The sequence below is a fragment of the Colias croceus genome, chromosome 16 (genome assembly GCF_905220415.1).
Source record: "Colias croceus chromosome 16, ilColCroc2.1".
Classification (NCBI taxonomy): Eukaryota; Metazoa; Arthropoda; class Insecta; order Lepidoptera; family Pieridae; genus Colias; species Colias croceus.
The window spans coordinates 2,692,210-2,706,216 of NC_059552.1; the positions used below are offsets into that span (position 1 = coordinate 2,692,210).

The window sequence follows — 14,007 nt, forward strand, 5'->3', positions numbered from 1 at the left end:
TTATAACGCAACGCAATTAAAAGATACCTACATCCGTGAATACTGCAAATTTCCGCAAAATTATATATTCGCAAGGGAATAAAAAAATACACAGGATGCTTGCCGTGTATACAGTCTTTAAATATGGTAAAAAGCAACGTCGTATAACACAAATAAAGGAAAAATTGCTAAAAGTGTAAATTTTAAGTTACAAACATAATAAAAAATAGGTTTTTTAGGAGTCCAACTCGCACTTGGCCGTTTTTTTTGTTTCTATTGTTTGTGAATTACTTGAAATATTAAGTAAAACTAAGTCAAAGTAGTAAGTTAAGTAAGAGAGTAAGAATATTCACGTTGCGTTAAATGTCAGAAGGCTGTTTTGAAAATTGAGACATTGTTTTTTCCCAGTATCACAATATATTATAAATTATCATTTTTAAATGTAACTAAGTGATTTTAATACTTAAAAGACATGTGCCATTATTAAAACTGAGAGATTTGTAGTAATTTTCATTGAATTTCTTTGAGAATATTACAAAATTGTGTTTTTATCAGTACTATGTTAGCCTTGTCAGTCCCCTGGAGGCCAAATCCAGAAAATTTAAAATATCTCACAATCTACTTAAAAAAGTGGCTGGCCCGATTTGGAACAATATATTCATTAGATTAGCTATCACATACACCCTAATTTGTAATAATCTGATATAAAAAATATAGTAAACAAAATATCCTTAAAAGTTACCCCATTTTTGTATAATCACCCATATATATGATAAAGGCGAAAGTTTGTAAGTATGGATGTATGGATGTGTGTTACTCTTTCACGTAAAAACTACTGAACCGATTACAATGAAATTTAGCACACATATAGAGGGTAACTTGTATTAACATATAGGATAGTTTTTATCCTGGAAATCCCACGGGAACGGGAACTATGCGGGTTTTCCTTTGCAAACGCGGGCGAAGCCGCGGGCGGAAATCTAGTTTGAAATAAAAATAAAACATTGATAACAAAAAAAATTTAAACCCTGTAGGTACATGAAACTTTACATAGGTTTACATTAACATAGGTTTTTTGGTTCTAAAACATCACAACGGAAAAAATCACCTATTAGTACAACAATACAATTATAGGGTACAATTTGACGCGCGTTCGTGCCTGTACGGTCTACAATTACTTCAAATTCAAACAAAACAAAATAAATATGTTCATACTGGCCTGTGTAATTTATTATCAAAACATCAGAGTATTTAACGAGAGCGTCAATAGAACTTGTTTAATTATAGAATCTCGCGTAACACAAAGTCCTGAGGGCTAAATTAAAATTTTATAAAGAGCTGCTTTCCCTCTACACGTGCCCATTTTATTAACCGACTTGAAAAAATAATATTTGAATAAAAAAATAACTACTGAAAATATAATGATATTCGAAGTAAGCGAATCTACAAAGTACCTACATTATCCTTCACAGAGTTATAATAACAGCAATATAAAAATTATAAACCAACATGTAATATTCATGTATTTAAATTTGTATCATCGATACACACAACATAAATTTAAAACGGATTCGGGCCACAATAATGAATAAACATATTTGTAGTAGCGCGTCACGCTAAGATAAAACGCAATAAGCGAACGCACGAACGTTTAAAAAAATCCGCGGGAAATCCTCAGATTATCCAGATAAGCCACGAGGGCAAAGTATGAAAGGCCTGACCGTGAATATATCAAAAATATTTATGAAATTTCATTTGGAAATTTATTTGACGTCCGCGAGGGAGTTTGGGCTTTAAGAACCTTTGTGTCATCGGTTACGTTTAAGAAATTGTTTCCTTTCTGGAGAGGTATTTTTTTTCCATTTCACATTTAATTTGCGGATTAATTTTATAAACGTAATAAATATGGCTTTTATTTGAATAAGAAAATCCACAAAATTTTATACTTAAATAAAAGTTGGGGTTCGTACCGTACAACGTATTAGTTTCCAACATAAAACGAGATAGGTACTTCATAATTTTAATTAAATTTCTCAATCAAAGCAATAAAGCGACACAAAAGCGCTTTCAATTTCCATTAAGTTATTCATAAATATCCAAACACATCGTAAAATGACGTTGAAAACGTTTCTGGAATTTAATATCGAGCTAAGAATTAACAAATATGTGGACTTAAATATTGCATACAGGGCCGCTGGCAGCGGCTGGAGCGACCATGAATGCGACATGTACTGGGAAATATCGCAGCGCTGTCTCGCGCTTTACGCTTTACGGTTACGTTGAAGACGCGACTTCAATAATATGAGAATATTCAAGGAATTCCGCCATCTTCAACTCGATTCTGCTAAATCTGCGATGCGAACATTTTTGCGATTTAATTCCATTTATACGTGGCTTTTAATTTGTGTTAGAGGAGTCGTATCTCATAACTTTCATGTGTTGCTAATTAGCTCATTTAATTAAATTGTGATTTAACAAATTAAGGTACGAAAAACCTACGAAAACAATCTTCTATAAGATTACTAGTTTACATTCTTCAAAACTAATTAGTTAAAGTTAATACATACCTACTATACATAAGCATCTTTAACACACATAATTTCTATCAAAATCGATAACAACATTAAATAAACTCGCGTTATTTTCAATAAAACAAGGCATCAAAACGTAAACAACCGTCACATGTGCGTCCTTATAAAAGGCAGTAGATATGAAAATTAATTAAAACCAATTGAAGATGTACACGGGTCGAGAATTCGTAATGCGACTTAATAACGGACCCCAATATTTATACCGTAAACAATAAAAATTCCATACGAACACATACACAAATCTCAATTGGAGATTCAAAGCCTTTTTATGCCGTTTTATTGAAAATGTGTTGCCATATTGAACGTCGCCCTTTCTCATAATTCTATTCAACGCCATTACAGTGTATTCCTATAAAATATTTTCATTAAATAAACATGTACTGAAATCGAATGTCACTTTTAGTAAAAATGATTAATATTTTTTGTAGCAAAAGATTTTTTACTGAATGTATAATTGATTGGGGTTATTATTTACTTTGTTATCAAATCCTACACAAACGTACGATTTTAATGAGTCCACCAAGATTAATAATTATTTTTCTTAAGAATCATATTCTGTAAAATGAGCAGGTACTTAATTAAAATGCAGACCTCTAATGATACATAAAGATAGATCCAATTCCGATAGACATTACTGTTAATTTCGTATAAAGACGTGGGGAAAGCCGCGTCTAACAGCTAGTAATTAAATATAGTTATTATTTTATGCTAAAATCTGTTCGTTAATATGGTCCCCGTAAGGACACCAAATTTTACCCGCTTGAAAATCGTTAGACCCCAACTTAAATCAAATCTATATTTAGGCCTTTTATCACCGGCGATAGTGCGACTAAAGCCAAAGTATTCTCATACAGAAAAAATAACAAACTTATTCAAGAAATAAAGTGAAACAAAATATAATTTTAAGCTAAATTAATTAAATCGAAGATGCTCTACAGAATTTAAAAGTTTATTATTGTCAACAACAGAAATGACAATAATATTTCAACAATCCTAGCCACTATCAGCTTTTTACCTAAAAACACTTCTTACTTCCTTGATACTTATTTCCCGCATCGCGACCGCTCGGAAATAAGTATTTGTCATTTAATAACTGTCAAAGGGAATCTTTCAACATCTCGAGTACCCACTTCTCACTCTCACTTTTTTGCTAGTTACAGACTCTATTCTAGTCGCAAAATATCGCAAGCCGTCACGGTCGCCAGTTCGTTAACCGCCCTAGAAATATTTCTCCAGTATCCCCGAACATACTCGAATAGCCGGGGCAAATTGTTGTTTAATCTGCGACCGGATTTGAGCAATCCAGCACATGAGACCGCAGATTCTGTTGAGGACGACTAATGCAATTCAAATAATCGCTACCGTAACCCGTACGTACGTATGCTCCCGTCGGTTCATACTTTGGAACATATCATAGAGGATTCAATGGATTTTATCCTGTTTGCATGTGTATTATTTTACTTATGGTAACAGATTAACTTTTCGAGACGTTTTCTGAGTATTCTTGTGAAAAAGCGATTTTAAAAATTGATCATATAAAATAATGCTTCATTAATTCATATCAAAATTATATTTCTTGACATTAACTCCTCTTTTCCATTCGAAATATAACTGTACAATGGTAATCATTTTCTTGTCTTGAGAGTTTTAACAAAGCCTATCATCACGGACTACAATAAAGAGTCAACTGGCTTTTAATTCAAAGTTACACTAAAGGCTGACAAGATAATTATCATAATTTATTCAGCGGATTCCGAAGACGGGCCGTTTAATAGAAAGACTAAAGGCTTTAGAGCACTTGGGGTTATATTAAGCTGACAGGCAAGTGGCGTTTTCATTAATACAGAGGAGATAACAAATTGCGCTAATTTCGTGGGATATCCATCTTTTATACAAACATTTAATGACAGCGGAATCAATATTGTAATAATTATGCTTTTGAAACACAACGAGGTTATAAAGATAATAAGTACCTACGTATATTTAAAATAGTCCTTCAAATTCTTCTTCTAACATTAAAGGAATAGAGCGTTAATAAAAAATTATTAATTACTTAATTAATAATTTAACTAAGTATAGAAATCAACGCGTGTGGGTAGATAAAGAAAAGGCGAAGTATTACTAGTAAGGAACAGTCTCACAATTATATTTTTGGCTGAAAATATCATAAAGACGGTATAATATAATCATAAACAAAACAGTACCTATATCTTAAAGTAACACATATTGAAACCTACTCACGAATAAAAAGAAAAAAAATAACACGAAAAGACAACTCCTACGGATTATTATATACGTACGTAACAAAATCTAGAAGAAAGCCTTCAAGAAAATTCACAACACTAGCAAATAACACTCACTAAATTTCCAAACAACACGAATAAATAAAACACTTGGATAAACAAAACATCGGCTTAATAATGCTCTAAGGCTTAATACCATTACGAGGACCAATTGCGGGATTTATATAGAATTAGCGAAGATGCCCCAAAGCCTTATCTTCAATATCAACGATAACATAAACTTTGGGAATTCAACTTGCTCTTTGGAAGTTTGCGATTGGAGACAAGTCTGTCAACCGAATCAATTATATTTAGACAAATCCGTCGCAGACTTGTGTAAATTGTAAATTCAATTATGCCCAATATTTTCTTTGTACATTGTTCAAAGTTTATTATGATTTAAAGCGGAATATAATAATTTTATTCAAAACAAAAAATTGTTAATGTTATATGAATTATTTATAAAATATACAAATATTTATATTCCATTTGAATAACGTTAATAATTAAAAAAATATGTAAAAAGTATATTGCATCGGCCGGGAATCGAACCCGGGCCGCCCGCGTGGCAGGCGAGCATTCTACCACTGAACCACCGATGCTTGTTTGACATATTTGAAATAATTACCCATTTCAAATAAAACATGGTTCGTAATATGAAATTTTATACACTGAAAAAAGTATAATATAGTTAGCTAATTTATTTCATCTATTTCAATGTTTTGTTGTATATAATAGCAGACCTAAGAAACACTTTTTATTTTTCATATATATACCTTATTTTACACCAAATCCAAGCCAGCCAGTAGCTAGCAATCAAAACCTCCCAGCTTAATAACTACAAGCGCGAAGTAGCGCATCATGAATAAAACAGTTCACGGGACCAATCGATAACCACTTCCACTAGACCCCTGTCCGAAACCAACCATACCTCACCCAGGTATCAATCAAGCTGGCCGTCACCAAACTATACCCGAAGACAAACAAGACCTCAGCAAACAGCCGCTGACGTCACGAGTGCCAATAATAGGATTAATTACACCAGTTTTGGTTTAGCGTCTACGGCTTAATTAATTATACGAGTGCATCTTGCCGTGTTTGATCGTTGCTTGGAATAAACAGCTACGAGGCGGTGTTTGTGTGTTTGCACTTATTAATATTGAGTGCTGACTTGAGTGATTGCGGTCTGATGAATGCGGCTTGATACGTTTGTGGAACTGGAGTTGAAGTGGATTTTAATTACAGAAGTTTTAGGAAAACCTAAACAAGATACGATTAAAAAGACTTAAAATGTGACGCGTGGCTATAGTCTACATATCTCACAAGAGTTGATATATAATTATAAGAACTTTAGATATAAAGGAGTAGTAGGAAGGAGTTAATAATGTAGATATAAATTTATCAATCACTGCTATGCTAATCTTTTCAAATTTTAATTAGACTGGTCCCTTGATACACTGGTATAAGCGTGAGCTTATGACCAACGTGTGTAATCACTACTAAATCCAAAAAATCAGTCTAAATATCTATTCAAAATAATAATACGCTTCTTCTACAAATTCTAATACACACTCAAACGCTATTATAAAAACACGTCTCCCTGAAAAATTCCCATACATATTCGCAAAGAAAAACATCGCAGAATACGATTCAATATTGCGATGTCAACCACGTAGCGAGCCGCGTTCAGGTAAGTGCTCGGAATAGCAGCGATCATAAAATAACAATAGGAAAATACGTTTTAAAGGAACCTCCATTACTATGTGTTCATTGGCCCAGAACTTTGTATTGACGACAGAGCGTTGGCACGATCGACAGCGGCGGGCCGCGCAAATTGCGAATTTTATCGCGGGACTTTATTGTTTTTGGAATTTGATCAGTTGTAAAGTTTAGCTTATGATTGTATTACCTTAGTACTTTATTTTTGAGAATATTTAACAAACTTACTTAAAAAAGTATTATTAAACTAGCCATAATTTCATTATGTGTATAAAGTCAAGCTTACTACTCGAAATGTAAGTAATAATGTAACCATCCATGTTTCTTATTTCTCAAGACTTCAGACAGCTTGATCCTTGAAATGATAAATAATATTATAAATTATTATATTTCTTGGTTTTATTTAAATTTCCTACAGACAAGAAGAACGGCAGCATCTAAAGCATCTAATCACACCATTACGTAACAAATAATAGTTAATTGTAATTTGTAGACATTCTACATTTTTTTTCGAATACGATAGTTCCGCCCGTTTCATAGCCCCAAGCGCAGTGAGAGAAAAATAATTTATTTCCAATGAGAGTTAGAAGAGTTTCCGAGAAACAAACTTGTACGGAAACAAAACAAAAACAAACCGACACTACCTAGTTGTTAACACTCTCTGTGGGATCCTACGTCCGTTGTATTTTTATAGCGGACATTATATCACCATTTATCAAACGCAAACTATTTTATTAAGTTATTGTCCTTTGATTCCTCAGAGACCTTCACTTCGATAAAATAGAGTAATAAAGACATAAAATATTATCGAGTTATAATAGCACGTGGTCGAGGGTTCTAACCCCGACATAAAATCACAGTTTTTGTGTTTAAATAATAAATATCCCTTTTCTATATTTTTATACTAAACTGAACATTCTAGCTGTTTTCATTTTAATTCAATATTAAAGGTAAACCGCGTCTCTACGCCTTCATTTTATACAAAAATTGTGTAGCTTCATTTTACTACAATATTCTGAAAAGTACACAAAAACATAAACTAAAATGTCCACCATTTACGGGAGCGGTCGTTAAAAACAAAAGGAATCGCTAAGAAGGCTTATTATGCCCTGGCACGGCTCTCCATTGTACACCGAGTTCCCTCCGCACACCGTAGACCGTAATAAGCTAAAAACAACTTTAAATGTTCGCAAAATGTGTCCTTTGCATAGGCGTAGCTGAGACTTTCTTTGTCGCTAGTTCGTCGATCATTGTTGTGTTTTATGAAAGATGAGGAAATTTATGATAAAAATAATAGTTATCTAGCTTTTAAAGAAATAGTATCTAAAATTATAAAGCTCATTGTGGTATATATTGTAATATTGTCGTTAATATTATTCTTTCCTAGTAGGTAATAGTTTGTTTGATGTTAACGTTAAAGTGGCAAATTTTATTTGGCATCGATAGTTCAAATTCAATTAGTATTTAGTTATTTATTTATTTATCTGTTTAAATAAATTGTTATTTTAAATTTTATTTACATTTGACCGGTCAATAAAGTAATATTGCAACAAAAAATAATATTATTTCGTTAGTATTATTGACGTATTTTATTCACAACTTTGCTCTAAACGGTTACAATCTCGAATTTATTTCTAACAAACTAGCTTTCCTCCTGCTGCTTCGCCCCCGTAGTTATAGAAAAACTCGCATCCGTTGTTTGTATCCTTGTCTGTGAGATTTCCGGAATAAAACCTATCCTCTCTCAGGTCTCAAACTATCTTTGTTCCACATATCATCCAAATCGATTCAATGGGTGAAGAAGAGACGGATAGACAGACAGAGTTACTTTCACATTTACAAAATTAAAACTATATAATAATTTTAATTAGGATTACCTAATTAAAATTATTAGTAGGTAGGTAAACCTCCACATAACATCTAAAGCGTCCTCTCTGCATCCATTAGACTAAGACAATGTTTTCAAACCAAACTCCTGACCTGTGTTTGACGACGCTGATCAAAGGTGCATTAACATGAACGATCACATGCATCTTGCGTTTAATTTGCTTGATCTTAATACTTGATATTGATACGAATCTTTACTATAATATTATAGTTAAACTAGCTGTTGCCTGTTGCTTCACCCGGGACTCGGGAGGTCAAAATGAATTTGTCGTGTTACAAACTTTCATCGCCCTTTTTGTCCCATTGGGAGTAGAATTTATCAATTTTTTTTTCTTGATGTTTACATCATAGTAACTATCTGCAGGGTAAGTTTCAGACCGATCGGTGCAGTAGTTTTGACTGTGCTTTAATAGAACAGTCAGTCAGTCTTATCTTTGACCATTTTATTTATATGTAGAGAATTTATGTAAAAAAAGTGACATAGGCTACTTTTTATCGCGGAATAAAACATCTAATTCCTATGGCAATTTCCTTTAAAAACTAGTATAGATATAATATAATATGTAAATGTAGAATACTCGTATAAGTCGAGAATATTAAGTAGACAATTTATTGCCCGATAGCGCGAAGGGTTTAATAGTTCCGTACTATCAATATTTCTGAGTCGAACAATTTTCAGACTTCGACTACTTCTATTTTATTCATATTAGTAGTAGTGAAGTCCCGTGTCCCCTAGTGGGGTAAGGGGCAGATGTATATATTATGCATACATCTGTTTCACTGATCGATTTTCTTTAGGAACAAGTAGGTGATCAGCCATCTGTGTCGTACCAGACCGAGACATTTTTTTTTCTTCGTCTCCACCGGGAATCGAACCCAGGACCCCTCGGTTCTACGCTCACGCGTCAACCACTGTACCAAGGAGGCGGTCTTATTCATATTATACATTAGTAAAATATGTAGACAATATAAATACACTTTTACAAAGGAATTAAATATGTATAAGAAAATATAGTTGATACAGCTTATGTACATAAAAGTACCAAATATAACATTTTTTTCTCTAACACTTGATAAAACAATATGGTCTATTAAGAGATAAAACCTAGATAGTATCCATGAAAATTATTACTTTCACATTATTTTAAATCTTCACTGCATAAAAAACTCGTCGTCTCTACGTCAATCCCAGAATTGACGTCATAAGGCATACCTACCGTATTTATTCGATTTAAATTCCTCCACATAAACTGACTAACCGTGATGAATTGAGGATTGCAAAACTGAAACAAAACTTATAAGATGACGTTATTAAATCTATAATATAGTAGGTACGCGATAATTCGACGTGGTCTTATAAATTAGTTTCGCTGACGATGATACAGTTATAGTGCTTGTACATAATACTGAAACCATAAAATATATTTTTATATGTTTATATGAGTTTGTCTCGATGATTCATACTAATTGTTTACATGGCTTCCTCAAAATCAAAGTATCTAATTGTGGTGTTATCTTGGTTTTATATTGTCAATTATTATCAGTCACATTTTTTACAAATAAATATAACTTGGAAATAAATTAATTCAAGATATCTCCAAATAAAAAATGACAAAAAACCCTTCAAAGAAGCAAATTCAAAAGAAAAACGTCATCATCATAACCTTTACCTATATTTCAAAAGTTTCCAGTCTAAATGCTCATCAGGCATTTAAAAGATGAGCAAATAATGTTATTCTGCGTGTTTAGAGTGCCCCAGTAAAGCCGGAAATAAAAATAAAAAGTAAGCTACGTTTTCTCAATAAAGTTTTATGGTAATATTAAATGGGTACGATAAAAAAAAATCGTAGCCGGGTCGTGACCGCCCGTAACCTCTTACTGCAATCTCATGACCATTTTTAACATAAACTCTTTTGGTTTGAGTTTTATTTGCTTGTTTGCAAATTAAACAATTTAATTTTGTTTTGTAACTTTTTATTTGGCTTCTGTATTTAATCTTGTACAGTAGGTAACTGGATATAAATTAGCATTAATGCTGTGTAAGAACTTGGGTAAGTACCAAATTTCATCCAAATGTGATCAAATTTTTGTGTTGAAAAATAGGAAGATCCATCCGTCCATCCTCAAAGTTCACAAATATGTTAACATTAGCTTTAATTAACAAACAAATTTTTATGTAACGTATTTGTAAGAAATATTTGTCTTTTAATTTTACTTTATTTTCTCTCTATCTTTAGTTTAAATAAAACAAAATTGTTCGTTTAAAATATTCCACAAATAGTATTTTACATTATCGTTGACCGTTCCCAGTAACTCTCATGAGCTACCCTTTGAAATGTATACCTTTGTTTTATACGAGCGTAAAATAAAGAGGCAATATTGACACAATATGTAGTACATAATCGAGCTAAAGCACATCGGTATTGTGTGACAGTTTGCTATGTTGTTTACGTGGATTACCTCTTTTCATCATTTTTTATGTAGCTAATATTTAACGAATACATTCTCTACAATATTTTAATTTTCCTATGATAAATCTTCCTATTATGTCCCACATGATAAATTGTAAACATCACAGCCGCCCCCATAACAGAATATAAAATACTAGATTTCCGCCCGCGGCTTCGCCAGCGTTTGCAAAGGAAAACCCGCATAGTTCCCGTTCCCGTGGGATTTCCGGGATAAAAACTATCCTATGTGTTAATCCAAGTTACCCTCTATATGTGTGCTAAATTTCATTGTAATCGGTTCAGTAGTTTTTACGTGAAAGAGTAACAAACATCCATACATCCATACAAACTTTCGCCTTTATAATATATATTAGAATATTAGATTCGCTTAAATAAAACTGCACACATAAAAATTAAACAGCCTTTCAATTTTAAAACAAGACCGACACTACTAAGAACAAATCTTTACCCGACACTATATTTCCTACATTTCCTATATAAAAAGTGAAGTCTCATGTCCCCGTAGTAAGGGGTAAGGAGCAGATGCATTATGCATACATCTGTTTCACTGATCGATTTTTCTTTAGGGACAAGTAGGTGATCATCCTTCTGTGTCCTACCAGACCGAGACATTTTTTTTTCTTCGTCTCCACCGGGAATCGAACCCAGGACCCCTCGGTTCTACGCTCACGCGTCAACCACTATACCAAGGAGGCGGTCACATAACATAACATTTCCTATATACACTAGAAAAATTCTTCAAAACCCACCACTACGTGGCCGCACTTCCTGCCAGCATATTGCCAAGTTTTTGATTAAAACTCAAAGCAAGTGACCTAATGAACTGCAGGCGATTACAGGCGAACTTCTACCGCGCACCGACCGACTTGCAAACTCCTTGAAAGCCTTTTAAAGGTAATTTAATTTCTAATCGAACGTAAAAATTATTCAACTTTTATCGCTTCCGAGCAACTGTTTTTACATCGAATGATTTTCTCTTTTTTGACGTCTCAAGTTTTAATTAGTAGGAGGGAAGTTTGTGAGGCTGTTATGCAATCTCAGCTGACTTTAAAGCGGGTTTCGCGCAACTTATCGCTTTTTCAGACGTATTTCATCATAACTGAGCTATGATATTCGTAGTGTAGGTTTAATGGCTTTAGATCGAGAGATTAACCAATATTGTTGTGAAGAAAATGGTTTAAAGATCATATTTCTTTGTAAGTTTTCATTAAGAAAGATTTTACTGAGAAACATCGCTCAATATTTTTCATAATTCGATTCGATTTTTCATAAATGGACATGACTGTTCTACAGAAAATAATTATTAATACAAACTCTGTAACGTAATAAAACGACGGCTTTAATTCAAAAACGTCCCTAATTTTAAATAAACATTTTTTTATCAAATTTAAATATTAGATTTGAAATAAACTTACAATATCAAATCCGACCGTATATTTATTCCCTCCAACACGCAGCTCTCCGATGACCACAACTTTAAACCAATAACGTTTGACATGAAACAAATTTACAGAACAAAATATTCGCACACGTGTATGTATACCAGTAATCGAATAAAATATATACAATATATATTTGTATGAAACGAATTTATATTCATGCCCCGTAATCATATTTATACCATTGAAAATGTTGTATAGTGAACCGCAGTAACACGTAGCGACTTTATAGGGGCAATATAATTGCAAGCGTAGCAATTCGAAGTACATTGTCTGTAATAAGTGAAGCCATCCACGTCGCCTTGTATCGGTATAACGTAATGTATGCAAAACGAGCTAATAAAAGCTAGCTGGGTGCCGCAGTAAATTCAAGTACGGTTGACATTTATCCAAAGTTACATCCGTTACAATAACAGTCGCAGTAACGATATCCGAGCGTCTCCCATTTGTTCTAGTTTGTGAACTGCACTCTGTGCAAGGGATGTGTACCAGTAAGGAAGCGATACTATCCAAAACTAAGCAAAACAGAGAGAGATATACTTTGCATCAAGAGTTTATTTTATGACACTACTTTGGTTGCCATCATTAATGAACTTTGATAAACTTTTAAACTTATGATTTGAAATGCATATAAACATTTTGATTCGTACCTTAAGACAGCAACAACATCACGTGTGAAACGTTATATGTGCGAACATTCGATTGATTGGATCGAATTTATGAACAACATTTGCTACCGAATACATGAATGAAACGAGATGATAAACCATATTTATATCACGGCCACCTCTTTGATAGCACAAGACATATGCTAAATTTAAATTTATAGCCTCGCTCTTGATACCGCACCGACCTCCAATAATGGAAAACTTTGCACAAAGTGTCGAGGCGGCAGGATTAGACGGGCGGGCCGGGCGGGGAGCGCGGTTTAAGCGTTGTTAAAATTCAACGCGCGGCTCGCTGGCCCGCCATAAACAATGTTCACTTATAACAATATAACTATAACTACGCTATAACTATTATAACTGTGTGATAACTTTTCGTTGCTACGTCTGTATTGTGGAACGCTTATGCTCAGTTTTTAAGAGTTGCCTGAAAAATGTACGTATGTGATTGGCAAAAAAATGGAAGGTGCGTGAGTAAACAAGCATGACGGGAGCTATACATCGTCATTTTTAATTTAAGGGATACCGAAGTCAATTTCGGATCGGTGGATAGATCAATATGTCCAAGACCCAAACCCATTTAAAATTAATAATAGGCAAGCCTAGATAAATACACATTTCAAGCTCAAATGTAATTAGAAAGTTCCTTTGCAATAAAGTACCAAGAAACAATTATTTTTTCAAATTTAATTTCGACGAATTTAAATATTCGTAAATAAATGAATTTACTCCGTAGCAAACGTAGCACTACATTGCGTAGTACCACATTGCGTAGCACCACATTGCGTAGTACCACATTGCGTAGCACCACATTGCGTAGCACCACGTTAAAACATTTTTATCAAATCGAATTATAATTTTTCAACTAGACCAACCGTATCTTCCCGCGATCCAATTTATCTCTCCTAATCCCTCCAAGATGGCATTTAAACCTTAAATAATAACACGAGTTCGCGCGATAATTTCACAGCACT

The 14,007-nt window shown here is 33.4% G+C and overlaps 1 protein-coding gene and 1 non-coding gene across 2 annotated transcripts in view; both read right to left on the bottom strand.

The window, feature by feature from the left end:
• Nucleotides 1-14,007, bottom strand: part of LOC123698331 (furin-like protease 2) — a 214,562-nt gene that overhangs the window by 51,611 nt on the left and 148,944 nt on the right. The window lies entirely within an intron of this gene.
• Nucleotides 5,384-5,454, bottom strand: Trnag-gcc. Its single transcript has one exon. It is a non-coding gene; the product is annotated as a tRNA-Gly (tRNA).